Source organism: Budorcas taxicolor, chromosome 21 (assembly GCF_023091745.1).
Source record: "Budorcas taxicolor isolate Tak-1 chromosome 21, Takin1.1, whole genome shotgun sequence".
NCBI lineage: Eukaryota > Metazoa > Chordata > Mammalia > Artiodactyla > Bovidae > Budorcas > Budorcas taxicolor.
This window is the reverse complement of record NC_068930.1, coordinates 37,907,829-37,925,842: the sequence shown is the minus strand read 5'-3', so window position 1 is coordinate 37,925,842 and position 18,014 is coordinate 37,907,829.

The window sequence follows — 18,014 nt, the reverse complement described above, 5'->3', positions numbered from 1 at the left end:
AAGAAAGAATTATAAACAAACAACCACAAAGGCAACGTACTCATCTATGTGAAAGCAAGTGCAGAGAGGGGACCTGCATGCGGGCTCAGTGGCTAAGACTCGGCACTTCCAATGCAAGGGGCCCACGTATGATCCCTGGTCAGGGAACTAGATCCCACATACCACAACTAACATGCAGGTAAAACATACTTTAAAAAAAAAAAAAAAAACAGGTGCAGAGATGAATCCTCAAAGATGGAATGATGGAGCTTTAAAGAACTCAGATATATATGTATACCTATGGCTGATTCAGGTTGAGTTTTGACAGAAAACAACAAAATTCTGTAAAGCAATTACCTTCAATTAAAAAATAAAAAATTTTTAAAAAGAACTCATAAATACAGCCTGCAAAAAATAAATAAAGAGTAAACCTAAAACATCTGTGAGCCCTGGAGAAGGCAGATGTCACCCACGACAGCACAAGTCAAGGGCAAACATTACTGTCTCCCCAGTGACTTCCTCCATAAGTTCCAACCTTAACCAGCTTTGTGGGTGTATAAAGTCATTCACTGAAAAGGGCACCTGGTTGTAGCTGCCAAAGGGGGCTGAAATCCAGCAAGCTTTCAGTCTCCAAACCATATGCCCTGGCATGGGGCTGTGCCTACTTGGAGGAAGAGCTGCCTTTTCCTACTTCAAACAGAGGCACAGTGGTCTCACATGGGGTTGCATTCACTCAGAAGGGGGACCTTTTTCTAATCTCTACAAACACACCAGATGAATAAACAGCCACTCAGCTTGGAAGGATGAGACAGCAACAAGATGAGGAAAGTGGAAGCACTGAATGAAGAAGGAATGGAACGGATCACACAAAATTTTTTCATAGGAGGTGACCCACATCCTAGAGGCCCATGCTGGGAGAGAGGAAGGAGCCTCAATTTTAAATCAATTTTAGAGTGATGACTGTTAGAGGGAGCTGGGCATTTCTGTTAATTAATTGACGTTGTTTGGGAGACTAGCATTTCAGGAGGACTTTTAACACCTAAGAGTGATTCGAAAAGATGATGGACTTGACCCAGGTAAAAGGGGCAAGGGAAAAACACCCTTACAGAATAAACTAAAGGGCCAGTGGAAGACAAAAATCAAGATGCTTTCTACAAAGACCTACTGTATAGCACAGGGAACTCTGCTCAATGTTATGTGGCATCCAGGATGGGAGGGCAGTCTGGGGGAGAATGGATATATGTGTGGCTGAGTCCCTTCGCTGAACACCTGAAACTATCATAACATTGTTAATCAGCTATACTCCAATACAAAATAAAAAGTTTTTTAAAAAAAGATGTTTTCTGATTTATACTCTGTAGTAGAGACTTCTGACTCCCTGCTAACATATATTCTGTCCTTTGCAGTTTGAAACAACATCTAGAATAAATTTTGTCCAATGAAATGTTAAGATGGGTTGGTGTATTCAAATAGGTGGGCCTTAGGAAGCATTGTTGGGAAGATCCCCTGGAGAAGGAAATGGCAACCCACTCCAGTACTCTTGCCTGGAAAATTCCATGGACTGAGGAGCCTGGTAGGCTACAGTCCATGGGGGCACAAAGAGTCGGACACAACTGAGCGACTTCACTACTACTAAGAAGCATTACTATGAACAAAGCTAGTGGAGGTGATGGAATTCCAGGTGAGCTATTTCAAATCCTAAAAGATTATGCTGTGAAAGTGCTGCCTTCAATATGCCAGCAAATTTGGAAAACTCAGCAGTGGCCACAGGACTCGAAAAGGTCAGTTTTCATTCCAATGCCAAAGAAGGGCAATGCCAAAGGATGTTCACACTACTGTACAATTGCACTCATTTCACATGCTAGCAAGGTTATGCTTAAAACCCTACAAGCTAGGCCTCAGCAGTATGCAAAATGAGAAATTCCATATGTACAAGCTGGATTTAGAAAAGGTAGAGGAATCAGAGATCAAATTGCCAACATTTGTTGGATCCTAGAGAAAGCAAGGAAATGGCAAAAAAAACAAACACATCTATTTCTGCTTCATTGACTATGCAAAAGCCTTTGTGCGAATCATAGCAAACTGTGGAAAGTGCTTAAAGAGATGGGAATACCATATCACCTTACCTGTCTCCTGAGAAACCTGTATGCAGGTCAAGAGGCAACAGTTAAAACCGGACATGGAACAACTGGGAAAGTTGTATGACAAAGCTGTATATTGTCATCCTGCTTATTTAACTTCCATGCAGAGTACATCATGCAAAATGCTGGGCTGGATGAATCACAGCCTGGCATCAAGACTGCCAGGAGAAATACCAACAACCTCAGATATGCAGATGAAACTACTATAATGGCAGAAAGTGAAGAGGAACTAAAGAGCCTCTTGATGAGGGTGAAAGAGGAGACTGAAAAAGCTGACTTAAAATTCAACCTTCAAAAAACTAAGATCAAGGCATCTGGTCCCATCACTTCATGGCAACTAGAAGGGGAAAAAGTGGAAGCAGTGACAGATTTTATTTTCCTGGGCTCCAAAATCACCACAGACGGTGACTGCAGCCAGGAAATTAGATATTTCTTCCTTGGAACGAAAGCTATGCAAACCTAGCTGTGCTGTGCTCTGCTGTGCTTAGTTGCTCAGCCATGTCCAGCTCTTTGTGACCTCATGGAAATCTGGACAGCATGTTAAAAAGCAGAGACATCACTTTGCCAACAAAGGTCCGTATAGTCAAAGCTATGGTTTTTCCAGTAGTCATGTACGGATGTGAGAGCATAAAGAAGGACCATAAAGAAGGCTGAGCACCAAAGAATTAATGCTTTAAAATTGTGGTGCTGGGGAAGACTCTTGAGAGTCCTTTGGACTGCAAGGAGATCCAGCCAGTCTATCCTAAAGGAAATCAGTCCTGAATATTCATTGAAGAACTGATGCTGAAGTTCCAATACTTTGCCTATCTAATGCAAGGAGCTGACTCATTGGAAAAGACCCTGATGCTGGGAAAGATTAAAGGCAAAAGGAAGAGCGGGCGGCAGAGGGTGAGATGGTTAGACAGCATCACAGACTCGAAGGACGTGAATCTGAGTCAGAGGAGCCTGGTGTGCTGCACTCCCTGGAGTCACAAAGAGTCAGACACTTAGCGACTGAATAACAAGTGAGGTGCCACTTCCAGGACTGGTCTAGTAAATACCTCCCAGAATACCACACACAGGGGAACTCTCTTTCCTCTTCTGACAGCTGGATGCAGCTGGATCCATGAATGACAAGGAAGATAAAAGCTGCGCCACAAAGCTGAACACCTGTTCAAAACTACTAGGTGAGCAGGAAATAAACTTCTATTTTGTTAAGTCACTATAGTTTAGATTTGCGGTATTAAAGGAATCACAATTCTTTAAAACTAGAAAGGAAAAAAAAAACCTAAGTGGAAATTATTTATTGCCAGGCAAAGGAGAATTGCAAGGAGACAGATAATGTCTGTTAACAAAGTAAAAGATGGGGTTTATATAGATTTGGGGGGAAAATGAGGGGTTTAGATGAAATATAAATGGTTGGCAATGACTGGCTCAAACTGAAGTGGGGTTAGTCATTGATCAGGTGGATTTCAAGAGCAGACCTATTGTAACAAGTTTGGTGTCCATGGGTGATTCAGCCCAAGATTGATAATGAAAAGTCTTACCTTTTCCTGTTTCAATTCCTGAGGGCATGAGTAAGTTTCTTCAGGCAAGAGTGGAATTTGTTTTTCTTTTTTAAAAACATTTTATTGGAGTATAGTTGATTTACAATGTTGTGTCGGTTTCAGGTATACAAAAGCAAATTAGTCATACATACACATATAGTCACTCTTTTTAAGAGTCTTTTCCCAAATAAGCCATTGCAGAGTATTGAGTACTGTTCCTTGTGCTCCTTAATAGCTATCTAGTTGATACATAAGAGTGTGTATATGTCAGTCCCAATCTCCCAGTTTATCCCTCCTCCCACCCTTTCCCCCTGGTAACCATAAGTTTGTTTTCTATGTCTATAACTCTATTTCTGTTTTGTAGATAAGCTCATTTGTACCCATTTTTTAGATTCCACATGTAAGTGATATCAACATATTCATCTTTCTCTGTCTGACTTACTTTACTCAGTATGATGATCTTGAGGTCCATCCATGGTGCTGCAAATTGCATTATTTCATTTTTTTATGGCTGAGTTACCTTCCATTGTATATTTGTACCACACTTCTTTATCCATTCCTCTGTTGGTGGACATTTAGGTTGCTTCCATGTCCTGGCTGTTGACAATAGTGCCGCAATGAATACTGGGGTGCATGTATCTTTTTAAATTATGATTTTCTTCAGATATAGGAGTGGGATTTACTGGATCATATGGCAGCTCTGTTTTTAGTTTTTAAATAAACCCTCATTCTCCACAGTGGATGTACCAATTTACATTCCCACCAAGTGTAGGAGGATTCCCTATTCTTTATACTCTCTCCAGCATTTATTGTTTGTAGATTGTTTGATGATGGCCATTCTGATCTGTGTGAAGTGATACCTCACTGTAGTTTTGATTTGCATTTCTCTAATAATTAGTGATGTTGAGTATCTTTTCATGTGTTTTTTAGCCATGTATGTCTTCTTTGGAGAAATATCTGTTTAGATCTTGCACTCATTTTTTGATTGGGTTGTTTGGGGGTTTTGATATTGAGCTGCATGAACTGTTTGTATATTTTGAAGATTACTCCCTTGTTGGTTGCTTCATTTGCAAATATTTTCTCCAATTGTGAAGGCTGTCTTTTGTTTTATGGTTTCCTTTTCTGTGCAAAAGCTTTTAAGTTTAGTTAGTTTCCATTTGTTTATTTTTCACCTGTGACCCCATTTATTTATTTTTGTTTTTATTTTCATCACGCTAGGAGGTGGGTTGAAAAAGTTCTTGCTGTGATTTATGTCATAGAGTGTTCTGCCTATGTTTCCCTCTCAGAGTTTTATAGTATCCAGCCTTATATTTAGGTCTTTCATCCATTTTGAGTTTATTTCTGTGTATGGTGTTAGAGAGTATTCTAATTTCATTCATTTACATGTAGCTGTCCAGTTTTCCCAGTACTGCTTATTGAAGAGACTCTTTTCTCCATCGAACATTCTTACCTCCTTTGTCATAGGTTAGGTGGCCACAGGTGTGTGGGTTTATGTCTGGACTTCCTATCCTGTTTCGTTGATCTATATTTCTGTTTCTGTGCTGGTACCATACAGGTTTTGTAGTATAAAGAGTGGAATTTTCCGTTCTCATCTCCCTTTTGGTAGGGAGATTTGTAGTATAAAGAGTGGAATTTTTCTGTAGCTTTGTAGTATACAGAGTGGAATTTTCCATTCTCCTCTCCCTTTTAGTCCTCACTGACAGATCATGGAAGAGGCTACTATTGTCTAGAACAAGAATGGGCAATTAAAAAAAAAAAAAAGATACAAACGAACTTATTTACAAAGAGACTCACATACACAGGGAAAAAAAAGTGTAGTTACCGAAAGGGAAAGGGTGAGGGGAGGGATAAATTGGGAGGTTGGGATTAACATATACACACCACTATGTATAAAATAGATAACTGGGACCTGCCTGATGGTCCAGTGGCTAAGAATCCATTCGCCAATGTACGGGACACGGGTTTGATCCCTGGTCTGGAAAGATCCCATGTGCCTCGGGGCAACTAAGCCTGTGTGCCGCAACTACTGAGTCTGCACTGCAACTGCTGAAGCCTGTGCGCCCCAGAGCCCATGCTCTACAGTGAGAGGCCACTGCAGTGAGCAGCCCACACTGCAGCTAGAGAGTAGGCCCTGATCACCACAACTAGAGAGAGCCTGTTCACCGCAACAAAGCCCCAACACAGCCAAAAATAAATAAATAAAATTTAAAATAAAATAAATAATATATGATAACATATATAAATAAATATAAAATAAATAAAATAAAACCAACAAGGACCTACTGTATAGCACAGGGAACTTAATATTTTGAAATAATCTATACGAGAAAAGAATCTGAAAAAAAAAATATATATATATAACTGAATTGCTCTGCTGTACACCTGAAACTAACCCAACATTGTATATCAATTAGACTTCAATTGTTAAGAAAGATATGAAAAAGAATGCTAAAAATATATACACAGATATATCAGGATGTATCTTATCAAAAATTAGAAAAAAAAGAAAGGGTAATTTTTTATTTTCTCGTGAAGGGCCAGAAGGTAAATATCGTAGGCTTTGTGACCCATACTATCTCTGTTGCAGATACTCAGCTTTGCTGTTATAGTACAGAAGCATCATGAATATATAAACAAGTAAGTGTTCAATAAAACTTTATTTAAAGAAATAGATGGTTGGCCATGTTTGCCCCACAGGCTACGGTTTGCTGAGCCCTCGTCTAGAATTCTAGGTCTAGTTCATCTAAATTGGATGGATTCTTAGGTTCATTCTTAGATATGGTTATGGTTTTCCCTGCCAGGTGAAATGGTGGTTGTGCTGGTCATCTTGTGTTTTTGATTCAGGCTCATCTCTTGCACCAACTCATGAGGCAGCCACTACACAGTAGAGTTTAATTCCAACACCAACTAGAGTATACGACTGCAACATCAATAAACATACAACTAGCAGAATAAAGAGGGACTGGAATGTTCACCAAAGTCATGATCCAGAGAAAAACCTGTCTGAGAGATCTTTGGGAATACAAGCTGCTTAGAAGCAAATAGAGGTGAAATTTCTGGGGGAACTATTTGCCCCAAACCCCCACAAGCCTGGCCTGCATAAATGAGTAAAACCATAAAACAGCGCTTGGATCTCCAACCATCTGGAAGCAGGTTGTCAAGGCCGTACAGTCCTCAAGGAAGGCATGCTCCCACTTCACAGAGCCAGGGAGAAAAGTGGCTGAGCAAGGACTTGCCAGAGGGCAGAAGCAGGGCATACGGAGAACAACGACAAGAGCAAAACCGGCTCTAATCTGAGAACTTCCTTCGCTGCCAGGATAGAGTATCTTTTTATAACGCCCTTTAACTTATTGTTTTAATTGATGTATAACTGACCAACATTCTGTTATTAACAGTTTCAGGTGCACAGGATGGTGATTTGATATTTCTGTTACAAAACGATCACCACAGGGCTAGTCACCATCTGTCACCATACAAAGATACTACATAATTATTGACTATAATCCCTATATGGTTCATTTTATCCCTGTGGCTCATTTATTTTGTAACTGAAAGACTGCACCTCTTAAAAAAAACCACCGTACCTCTTAATCTTCCCATCCATTTCACTTACCCACCCTCCCTCACCACCTCCCCCCACCCCCACAACCACCTGTTTGCTCTCTCTGAGCCTGTTTCTGTTTTGTTGTTCATTCATTTGTTATGTTTTTTAGATTCCACCTGTGACATAATAACCGTATTTATTTTTCTCTGACTTATTTCATTTAGCACTATATCCTCTAAGCCCATTTATGCTATTACAAATGGAAAGATTTCATTATTTTTAGGCTGATATTACATTGCGTATGTCAGGATATACGTATGTGTCATATGTATGTTATATATATGTTTTATATAGAACTTCTTCATCCACTCATCTATTAATGGACACTTAGGTTGCTTTTGTAAACTGACTATTATAAATAAGGTTGCAAAAACATAGGAATGCATTTTTTTAAGGTTCTTAACATTTTTTAAAGTTAACATGCGCATAATAGGAAACCAAAAAACACAAGAAGCAGAAAACAAAGTCACTCATAATCACAGTTTACCATTTGATGTGTCCTTCTGGTCCACTAAACAGTGGACCTTTTCCAAAAAAACGTTTCACTTATTTATTACTGAGCCAGATGGACCACTCAGAGAAGGCGATGGCACCTCACTCCAGTACTCTCACCTGAAAAATCCCATGGACGGAGGAGCTGGTAGGCTGCAGACCATGGGGTCGCTAAGAGTCGGACACGACTGAGCGACTTCACTTTCACTTTTCACTTTCATGCATTGGAGAAGGAAATGGCAACCCACTCCAGTGTTCTTGCCTGGAGAATCCCAGGGACAGCGGAGCCTGGTGGGCTGCCGTCTATGGGGTCACACAGAGTTGGACACGACTGAAGCGACTTAGCAGCAGCAGATGGACCGCTAGTGAGGAAACACCAAGAGTCAAATATTCCATTTCTCCCTTAAAATACTCATGAGGTGTTCAGACAGTAGGTCATTAGAAGGTGTAGAAAAGACCCAGAAGGAGATAAAGATCACCTATAATAGGACCATACAGAGATAACTATTGTTAAGACGTTGGTATATAGTCTTCCAGTTTTTTTTTAACTTTACTTATTCATTCATTTATTTATTTCTGGCTGTGCTGGGTCTTCACTGCTGTGCCCAGGTTTTCTCTTCTTTCAGTGAGAGGGGGCTGCTCTCTGGTTGCAGTGCATGGGCTTCTCATGGTGGCAGCTTCTCGTTGCAGAGCACAGGCTTTAGGGCACACTTCAGCAGTTGCAGCACCTGGGCTCAGGAGTTGCGGCTCCCAGGTTCTAGAGCACAGGCGGGCTCAGGAGTTGTGGCACTGGGGCTTTGTTGCTCAACCACGTGTGATCTTCCCGGACCAGTGATCGAACCCATGTTCCCCGGGCTGGGAGGCAGATTCCTAACCACTGGACCACCAGTGATGTCCCAGTCTTCCAGTTTCGTTAATGTACATACACACATATAGGGGGGTGTGTGTGTATGCATATCTGTGTATACATACATATTTTTAAAGTCTTATAAAATGGATTCATAATATATATATTGTTTCATAAAAATTTTAACTTAAAATGTATCCTACATAGACTTTCAGCAGGTTAAGTAGCACTTCATATGCAAGGCTTCTTACAGACTCAGTCTGATTCTTCTCCAATGTCTTCTCTTGGAGTTGTACCAATTTTATTGCCAGTTTTCATTTGAATCCATTGGGAAATGGGACAATGCTGCTTTTGTTCCTTGGCCAGGAATCACTTGATCCTGAAAGTCTTGTGAGAAGACATTGCAAGCAGCAAATTCCTGTAATTTCTACTCTTAAATGATGTAGGAAGTATTATTGTTGATTCCACTGCCTCAGGCTTTCAAACAGAACAGTAAATTACAAACAAATAAAACTCAACCAAATGATGTGAAAAATAGACCTTGTACTACCTGTGAAAAGGTGCAGCAGGTACCACTCTGGAGCCATTTCTCTGGCCAGGAGATGGTCAGGATCCCTCAAGGAGTGAGCTGGGAGTTTCTTATAGTGTAGCCCAGTCTCTGGGAATGGAAGGTCACTGGGGATATCCCTGGCAGAGAGAAGAGAGTCCCTGGCAGTGCAACCCCAGACCTTATCTTCCTGAATTTTTTCTTCAGAAAAATATTCAGAAGTAGAACTGCTAGATCATATGGTAGGTTTCTTTTCAGTTTTTTGAGGATCTTCCATACTGTTTTCCATAGTGGTTGCACCAATTTACATTCTCACCGACAGTGCAGAAGGGTTCTCTTTTCTCCACATCCTTGTTAACATTTGTTATTTGTTGTCTTTTTGATAACACCTATTCTGACAGGTATGAGGTGATACCTCATTGTGGGTTTCTTTTTTTTAACTTTTAAACTCATTGTGGTTTTGATTTGCATTTCCCTAATGATTAGCAATGTTGAGCATCTTTTCATGTGCCCTTGGCCATCTGTATGTCTCTTTCAGAAAAATGTCTATTCAGATCCTCTGCCCAAGAATATCTTCATAATGTATATGTCAGAATTCCATGATAGCTTTGGACATGACTGCTTTGTTTCCCATTCTCCCTTTTCCAAATAGGGACTTTTTTTTTTTTTTCAAAATAGGGACTTTTATTGCTGTTTTTCTGTCTTATCATTGGGTGGAGTAGTAATGAAGTATTGATAGCAACAACTTGACTTTTAGCTCATAGATTGCTAGACCATGAGGAAATTCATCCAAGCTAATTAGAAAAGACTGAAATCATGATTTTGATATGAAATTCAATAACTGAATGAGACTTTTGTCTTCACCCTTGGGGAGGAGGTGACCAGAGAGGTTGACTGTGACAGAGGCCTTGTCTGTCTAGCAAAATCTATTAATCTCTGGAACTATTAGACTAGTCTCCCATATTCCCATTCAGTTTGAGTATAGCCACATGACAACATTTTCTCCAGTGTGGGTGGAAGCAGTGTGTACCACTTTCTGACCCAGGTGGTGGCAAACCAGATGAACAGAGCCAAGGCCTGTGAATGACAGTAATGTAGGAGCGCTTCCTCCCTGACCTAAATATCTGTCCAGAACTATTAGGTAGGCAAGAAAAAAATTACTTTGCTGAGTTGTGTTTTGGGTTTGTTTGCTTCAGTTGTTTAGCCTGCATTAACTGATATACACCCCATGAGTCATGCTTGTTCAACATAATGATTATATATGCACATCCTGTTTGAACGTGATTATTAATGGTAACATACAAACATCCTGTAAAGAGCCTTGCTTTTTTCATTTAATGTCTTGGAAAGCGATCCACATTAGTACATTACAAACTTCATTTTTATCTTCTTTCCACTTTGCTTTTTGATAGCTTAAGAACCATGTTAGTTAGCCAGTTCCCTACACATGCACCATTGAGGCTGTTCTAACCTTTAGCTAGTATCCTATGTTGCAGTTCTTTCAGCTTGTACTCTGCAAATGTAAGGCACAGGTCAGCTTCAGGTCCACCAGTATCTGGCTTTACTCTCTGAATTAGGACTTTACTTAGCTTCTTTTAGCCAAATTACAAAGCTAATATTTGACCATATTGATTCTCTGTGGCCTACTATTGTAAAACTCTAATGGTTACAAATGCAAACATTTACATTGATGAGAGGAATATAGCACGGAGGTCAGCAGCATGAATTATAGTCAGAGACCCTGCGCTCAAAGCCCAGTTCTGCTACATGTAACGTGTATTTGACCTCCGGCAAGTTGTTTAACTCCTATATGCATTAGTTTTCTCAAACAGTAAAATGCAGGTTGGGGCCTCCCTGGTGGCTTAGAGGTAAAGAATCTGCCTGCCAATGCAGGAGACGCAGGAGCCATAGGTTGGATCTCTGGGTGTGGAAGAACCCTGGAGAAGGAAATGGCAATCCACTCCAGTATTCTTGCCTGGAAAATCCCATGGACAGAGAGCCTGGGCAGTCTACAGGCTATGAAGTCGCAAAAAGTCAGACACAACTGAGCGACTGGGCACAAAATGAAGGTTACTGTGAGGATTAAATGATAATGTAAGTAAAGTGCTTAGCACGTAATAACCATCAGTTAATAAGCAGTGTAAAGTTTTTCATAATATATAATTTTGTCTAATTACCAAAGAAAACAAAAATTAAACTTGAGTCTAAGGTTAGCACATGTATCATAACTATCTTTATTATTAAGATGGGAAATTATTTTTCAAAAGATTAAATCACTTTTTCTTTTCCAAGATGATTTTATTTTACCCACTTCTCTGTGACTTCCTAGTTTCTAAATTCTACCACTGATGACTTCCTATGTCAGCAGAAATGTACTGACTTCATTCTTTTTAAAGACTACAATTTTGTGGGGTAGTGATTCAGTTTTATTAAGGAGAGAGCCCTCAAATCTTGTGACTATTCATTTGAATTTTGTATCAACTATTAGGGTTAGATTGTATTGGGTTCAGGTTGATCCTATGTATTTTTTGATGGTTTGTTTGTTTTTTCAGACTGATCCTATATTATAGGTTCCAGAAATTTAGTCATTGTAGATGCCAAAATTAATGTTAAAGCAAACAACACAAAGGGTTCATCGAGTTGGGGAGTGAGAGGGAGGGAGTTGCAGAAAATGTACACAAATGTAAATGCCATTCTCCAAGTACTTGAATTCCAGAAGTGAAACTGAAGGGTTCAACTGTCCATATTAGGAAATGACTCGTTGCTTGATGACCAGTGTTAAGCCAAGTATTTTGCCCTATTTTTTTGTGAGGGTGGCGGGGAGCATGAAAGGGGACTGGACAGGAGAACACTACTGATAAATCAGTTAGCTTTACAACCACTCTTTTCTCTTCTAACATAATCTTAGTACAGTTATAAGCATTATAAAATCAAACTTTCCAAGCTCAGTTTTTCAAGATGAAGTTTCTGAAACAGATTCCCAAATGGGGTTATCATTCCCTGAAATTGCATCCGAGCTAAGAACCTGTGTTAAGATTGGCTTGAATCCATCAAAGCATTCAACACATGTTCTTGTCATAAAGTAGCAAATGAAGGCTTGGAGAACAGACAATCTTTTCAACTTCTCTAGCTCTGAATATATTCCACATTAATAAAACATCAGGAACTCCTAATGCCTATTAAACTATACTTGGTTTCCTTTAGCTCAGATTCTGGATTAACTAGCCTTAAGCTCACAACAGGAAGGAACATAGCTGTGCTGTGTGGGAACAATAAAGACATGATGAGCCCAATGCCTAAGCATTACAAAATCAAGCGCTCCCCACCCTATATTTGGGAAACTTAACTTCTTCCCCACTGTTTCTCCAATATACTTTGCATCTTCTGAGCTCATGTTTCTAAAATCCTTGCCTGGTCTCTTCCATAACATCTCTATAGTTGTCTGGATTTTTTTTTTTTTTAAACACAGAAAGGGCAAGAGTCCTGGCCAATCTTGATAATGAAAAGTGAAAGTGAAAGTTGCTCAGTCATGTCCAACTCTTTGCAACCCCATGTTCTTCTATACAGTCTGTGGAATTCTCCAGGCCAGAATAATGGAGTGGGTAGCCTTTCCCTTCTCCAGGGGATCTTCCCAACCCAGGGATCAAAGCCAGGTCTCCCACATTGCAGGCAGATTCTTTACCAGTTGAGCCACAAGGGACTCTTCCTGACCCAGGAATCAAATTGGGGTCTCCTGCATCGCAGGAGATTCTTTACCAACTGAGCTATCAGGGAAGCCCAATCTTGACAACAGAAAATGTATATTACTATTTTTAAGAACTTAACATTCAATGCTGGTGCTTGCGAATAAAGGTATTTGATGGGTTAAAGCCCCTGACCATATTTAGGTGTCTGTGGACACATTTATAGGAACTGGTTGGCGCCGCTATTCTCCCAGCCAACCAAGCTCACTGCCAGGCTGACTTCAGCTTGGGCACCCTCTCCTATCAGTCTTGTCAGCACTTGATAGTATCTGGTTTATAACAGCTCTGTTGGATGGGAGGCTAGGTAGCTCCCAAAGAGCCCCGACCAAAGACACAGACCTGAGACCAGAGGTTTTGTTCTAGGACAGATGGCTTGAACTGCCTCCTATTCCCATTTGCTCTGGAAGCCTATGGGACTACTGAGTGCTGGAAATCTGGGTGGAGCTTTGCAAAAATAGCTTTCAATTCTGTGTCAAAAAGAGTGAAATGAACCAATGTTTGCAAAGATGAATCACTTGCCTTAGGGGTCTGACCTCTTCCAGGTCAGGGAAAGAACAATATAATCTAGTTCATCAAAATGCTGGAAAATCCCAGTCGAAGGATTGGAAAGGACCTCTGTGGTGAGGTTAAAAGGGAATGAGCTTCCTGCAGGAGAAGGCTGGCTGCTCACCACCGGCCGGCCTTATTATTTCGGGCCTCAATAACTAGGTGCTGGCAGTTTCCCAGGGTTGACTGGCTTGTGAAGGCTGAAGAACATAACTCAGACATCAGGCACCAAATACTATCTGATTTGAAAGACGAACAACAGGGACTTCCCTGGCAATCCAATAGTTAAAGACTCCATGCTTCCACTTGCAGGGGGCACGGCTTCAATCCCTCCCTGGTCAGGGAACTGAGACTGCACAAGCTGTAAGGTCAAAAAATAAATTAAAAAAAAATTTTTTTTAAGAAAATAAACAAAAAATGAACAATAACAAAAATTCAAACAGTTTTGTGAAAGAAAGGACCCAGGAGTCAGCCTGGTGGGCATATGTTTCCCTGTAGGAAAAGACATTGGAAGTCAAATCAGGATACAGATAACTTTACTGGTACATACACCACCACAAAGGCAAGGTCTCCTCAGGAATGTGTGAACAGGATACACCTCCTTTCAGGCTTGTCACATTCTTTCTTTACACACAGTTATACACATGTGCTAATAGAGGCTCCTGAGGCTATACCTTGATCTCAGAGCAAGAAGAGCCTTAATCATCTGTCACATTTAAATTTTCTATTACAGTAAAAGGACGGTCCCCTTCTGCCTTACCTGAAAAGCCTCTTGTGGGGCCAATGCAGGTGGAAAATGTAATCACGGTTAATTTCAATGAGAAAACATTTTTTATGTTCCCAAGTCCCCAGATTGACACTTATTCATGTGAAAATACCAAATCTCTTTAAGATGGACACAAATTACATCAGTAATTCACATTGGTTATCATAAACTCATAAAAGCATTTTCCCTTTTAATTGTAACTAATTACATTATTTTTCTATAATGTGGCCATTTAACATATTTCTCAGCTTGTTTCTTAGCTTTTATGCCCTGTACTATTTAAGAATAAATTAATAACAAAACATACATATGAATAGTACCTAATATTTATAAAAGTCAACCTTTATTTTTTAAAAATAATAAAATCAGTGAAAACCATGCAAATAATATCACCTATATTGAACAGCTGAAATAAGAGACATGATGTAAGATTACATTCCTGCTGTATTTAAGCAAAATGTGATGGGAGAACTTTAATTAACATAGGCCAGCTATGTGAAGATGATGTACGGAGACTTTCTTCTTCAGCTCTAAGAATTCCACCAACCAAATCTAGCCGGACAGATGCAAAGAAACGCCTTGAGTTTCAATTACTTTATTGCAAAACAAACTGCCCCAAAACTTACTGGTTTAACTTTAAAACAATAAACCTAATTTTTCACTGGTTTATGGGTTTGTCGATGGACTTCTGGTCTTGGCTAGCATAGCTTTGCCTAGATGGTCTGCAACGGCCTGGTTCACACATCTGATGGCTGGCAGGCTAGTTTGTCTAAGGGGCCACACTCACATGTCTGGCAGTTGCTTAAATGTCAGTTGGGGTGACAACTACATGTCTTTCATCATTTATCAGGTTAGCTAGAGTTTTCCACAAGGTGGTGAAAGAGTTCTCAGCAGCAAGAGAGAGCAAGCCATAATTGTAAGCACCTTTTAAGATTTTCATGGACTTCCCTGGTGGTCCAGTGATTAAAAATCTGCCTGCCGATGCAGGAGACATAGGTGGGTGGGTGGGGTTTGATCCCTGGCCTGGAAGGATCTCATATGCCAAGGAGTAACTAAGCCTGTGTGCCACAACTACCGAGCCCACGTTCTAGAGCCTGTGCTCCAAAACAAGGGAAGCCACCGCAATGAGAAGCCCGTGTACCACGATGAAGAGTAGCCCCCACTTGCTGCGACTGGAGAAAGTCCGCACATAGCAACAAAGACCCAGTGCACCAAAAGTAAATAAAGTTTAAAAAAAAAATTTAATACTTCTAGAATCAGATTTGCTAATATCCCATGGAAACAAAGCAAATCAAATGACCAAGCTGAGATTCAGAAAATGGAGGAACAGACTCCACCTCTCAATAGAAGCTGAAAAATCCTATGGTTATTCTGTTCAATCTACCACATCTTGGATGCCAAAGTAGAGAGATTAAATGATATTTCTGGTAACCAGAATGGGTGATTATCTCCAGAGTTTAAACACATGATTATGGGGGGTGAGGGGTGGGGTGTGGGGCAGAGAGTGTGTGTGTTATTTCAACTACTACTGAGTTTATCTAGGAAGGCTGCCCCCTCTTGGGTCCTCTACTCTATCTGAGGCAGAGTTAAAACCAAAGAGGTAGGCAGAGGCTAGGTTCTGCCGGCTACATGAAGGAATTTAGGTCTCAATCCCAAGAGTAATGGGAAGCCGTAGAGCATTTTAAAGAGAGAGAGATAAGATCGCTTGGGCTGCAATGAGGACAGTAATTCTAGAAGCTTTGCCAGGAAGGGGAATCTTGAGATAAGGCCTTAGTCACAGAAAATAGGGTCAAGGGAAAGGATGTTTTGTTTTTGTTTTTTCAAAGCAAAAGATGGTTGAAACTAGAGCTTGTTTGAATGCAGATGGAAGGATCCAACATTGCAAAAGGTTAAAGGGAGAACCCTGAGAATTAGGAAGGGAAACTTGAGCTCGCAAGGTAAGTCTGGTTTAAAAACTTATCATACAATATGGGGCTTCCCAGGTGGCGCAGTGGTAAAGAATCCGCCTGCCCAGGCAGGAGACACAGGAGATGCAGGTTCAATCCCTGGGTCAGGATGATCCCCTGGCATAGGAAATGGCCACCCACTCCAGTATTCTTGCCTGGAAAATTCCATGGACAGAGGAGCCTGGTGGGCCACAGGACTGCAAAGAGTTGGACACGACTGAGCATGCATAGCACGCATATTCTGAGCACAGTAAAAAAATAAAACATGATCATACAATAAAACTGACTGTATTTTTGTTATACAGTTCTATGGATTTTAACACATGTATAGACTCATGTAATTACCACCACAATCAGAATACAGAAGAGTTCCATCACACCCCAATCCTTCTTTTTGCCATCCCTTTATAGTCGCTCTTCCATTCCTAAATCCGGGAGCCACTGACTTATTCTCTGTCACTATATTTTTAATATTTTCAAGATTTTCATTCTGAGACTAGCTTCTTTCACTCAGCATAATGCCTTTATTGTTATGTTGTTGTAACACCAAGATGTTGGGTATATCAATACCTAATTCCTTTTTTAAAAAAAAATTCTTCATTCCTTTTTATTGTTGAGTAGCATTCCATCGGGGTCAGCTTCGGACAAAATTTCTTGGTTAGTGATGATATCACTATTCTACCAGTTACTTGGGACAAAAACCTTGACATCATCCTTTACTCTCTTCCCTAACCTATACATAATCCATTAGTAAGTCCTGTGGCTTTATTTTCAAAATGCACCTGAAATTCGACCTGTTCTTACCACCTCTACTGCTGCCATCATCTTCTGCCAGAACTAGCACTTCCACTCTTACTTCTCTACCCTCATTGTCTATTCTCCACATAATAGCTAGAATGAAACTTTAAGAGGCTTAAATGTGATCAAACAACTCTTCAGTGGTTTTAGTGGTAACAATCCAAAGTTGTCACCATGGCCTACAAAGTCCCACATGATTGGACCCCAGGCTACCTCTCTGATCTCATCTCCTACCACTCTCCCCACACTGACTCTGTATCAGCTAGAGCAATCTCCTTGCTATTTCTATAGCATGTCAAGCACTCTCCTGCCTCAGAGCATTTAAATTTGCTTCTCCTGTCTAGAACTTGCTTTCCCTAGATATCCACATGGCACAGCCCCATCAGATCAATTCCATTTTCTGCTTAAGTGTCCCTTATCAATGAATCTTTCTCTAACATCTAAAATAGTAGCCACCTGAGACCACTGTTTAACCCTTACCTTGCTTTGTTCTTCTTAGACTATATACATACACACATATATATTTGTTTTTCTGTCTCCTCACACTAGAAACATCCTTGAAAATTTTTGTTCATTGCTCAACAAGCACTTAGATGATGTCTCATCTGGCATATAGTTGTTCAATGAATATTTTTGATTGAGTAACTTATAGGAGGCAAGGACAGGATGGAAACACACGTAGATTTCTAGATTTGAGGGCATTCTACATTTTCTATTACTTAGACAGTAGGATAATCAGGGAAGCAGTACAGGAAGCATAGGATTAGAGATTTGGAGACAGTGGAGAGCAAGTTAACTAGAAAAATATGATGAAATTTCCAGACACTGTTGAGAGCTCATTTAAGGTTGAAATTATTGTATTTAAGGATGCCAATCTGCTCAGCAGGACAATTTACTGTGACAAGATACAGGCATACAGAAGCATGTTAATCCATCAACGGTGGAGGACTTATTTGGGGAAAAGAGGAGTGTTGGGGCAGGTTTAAGAGTAAGAAGGGGACTGTAATGATATAACATTGAATTTAAGATGGATAAGGAGGGAACTGAAAAGTGGGAATTAAGTAGAAGCTTTCATCAGA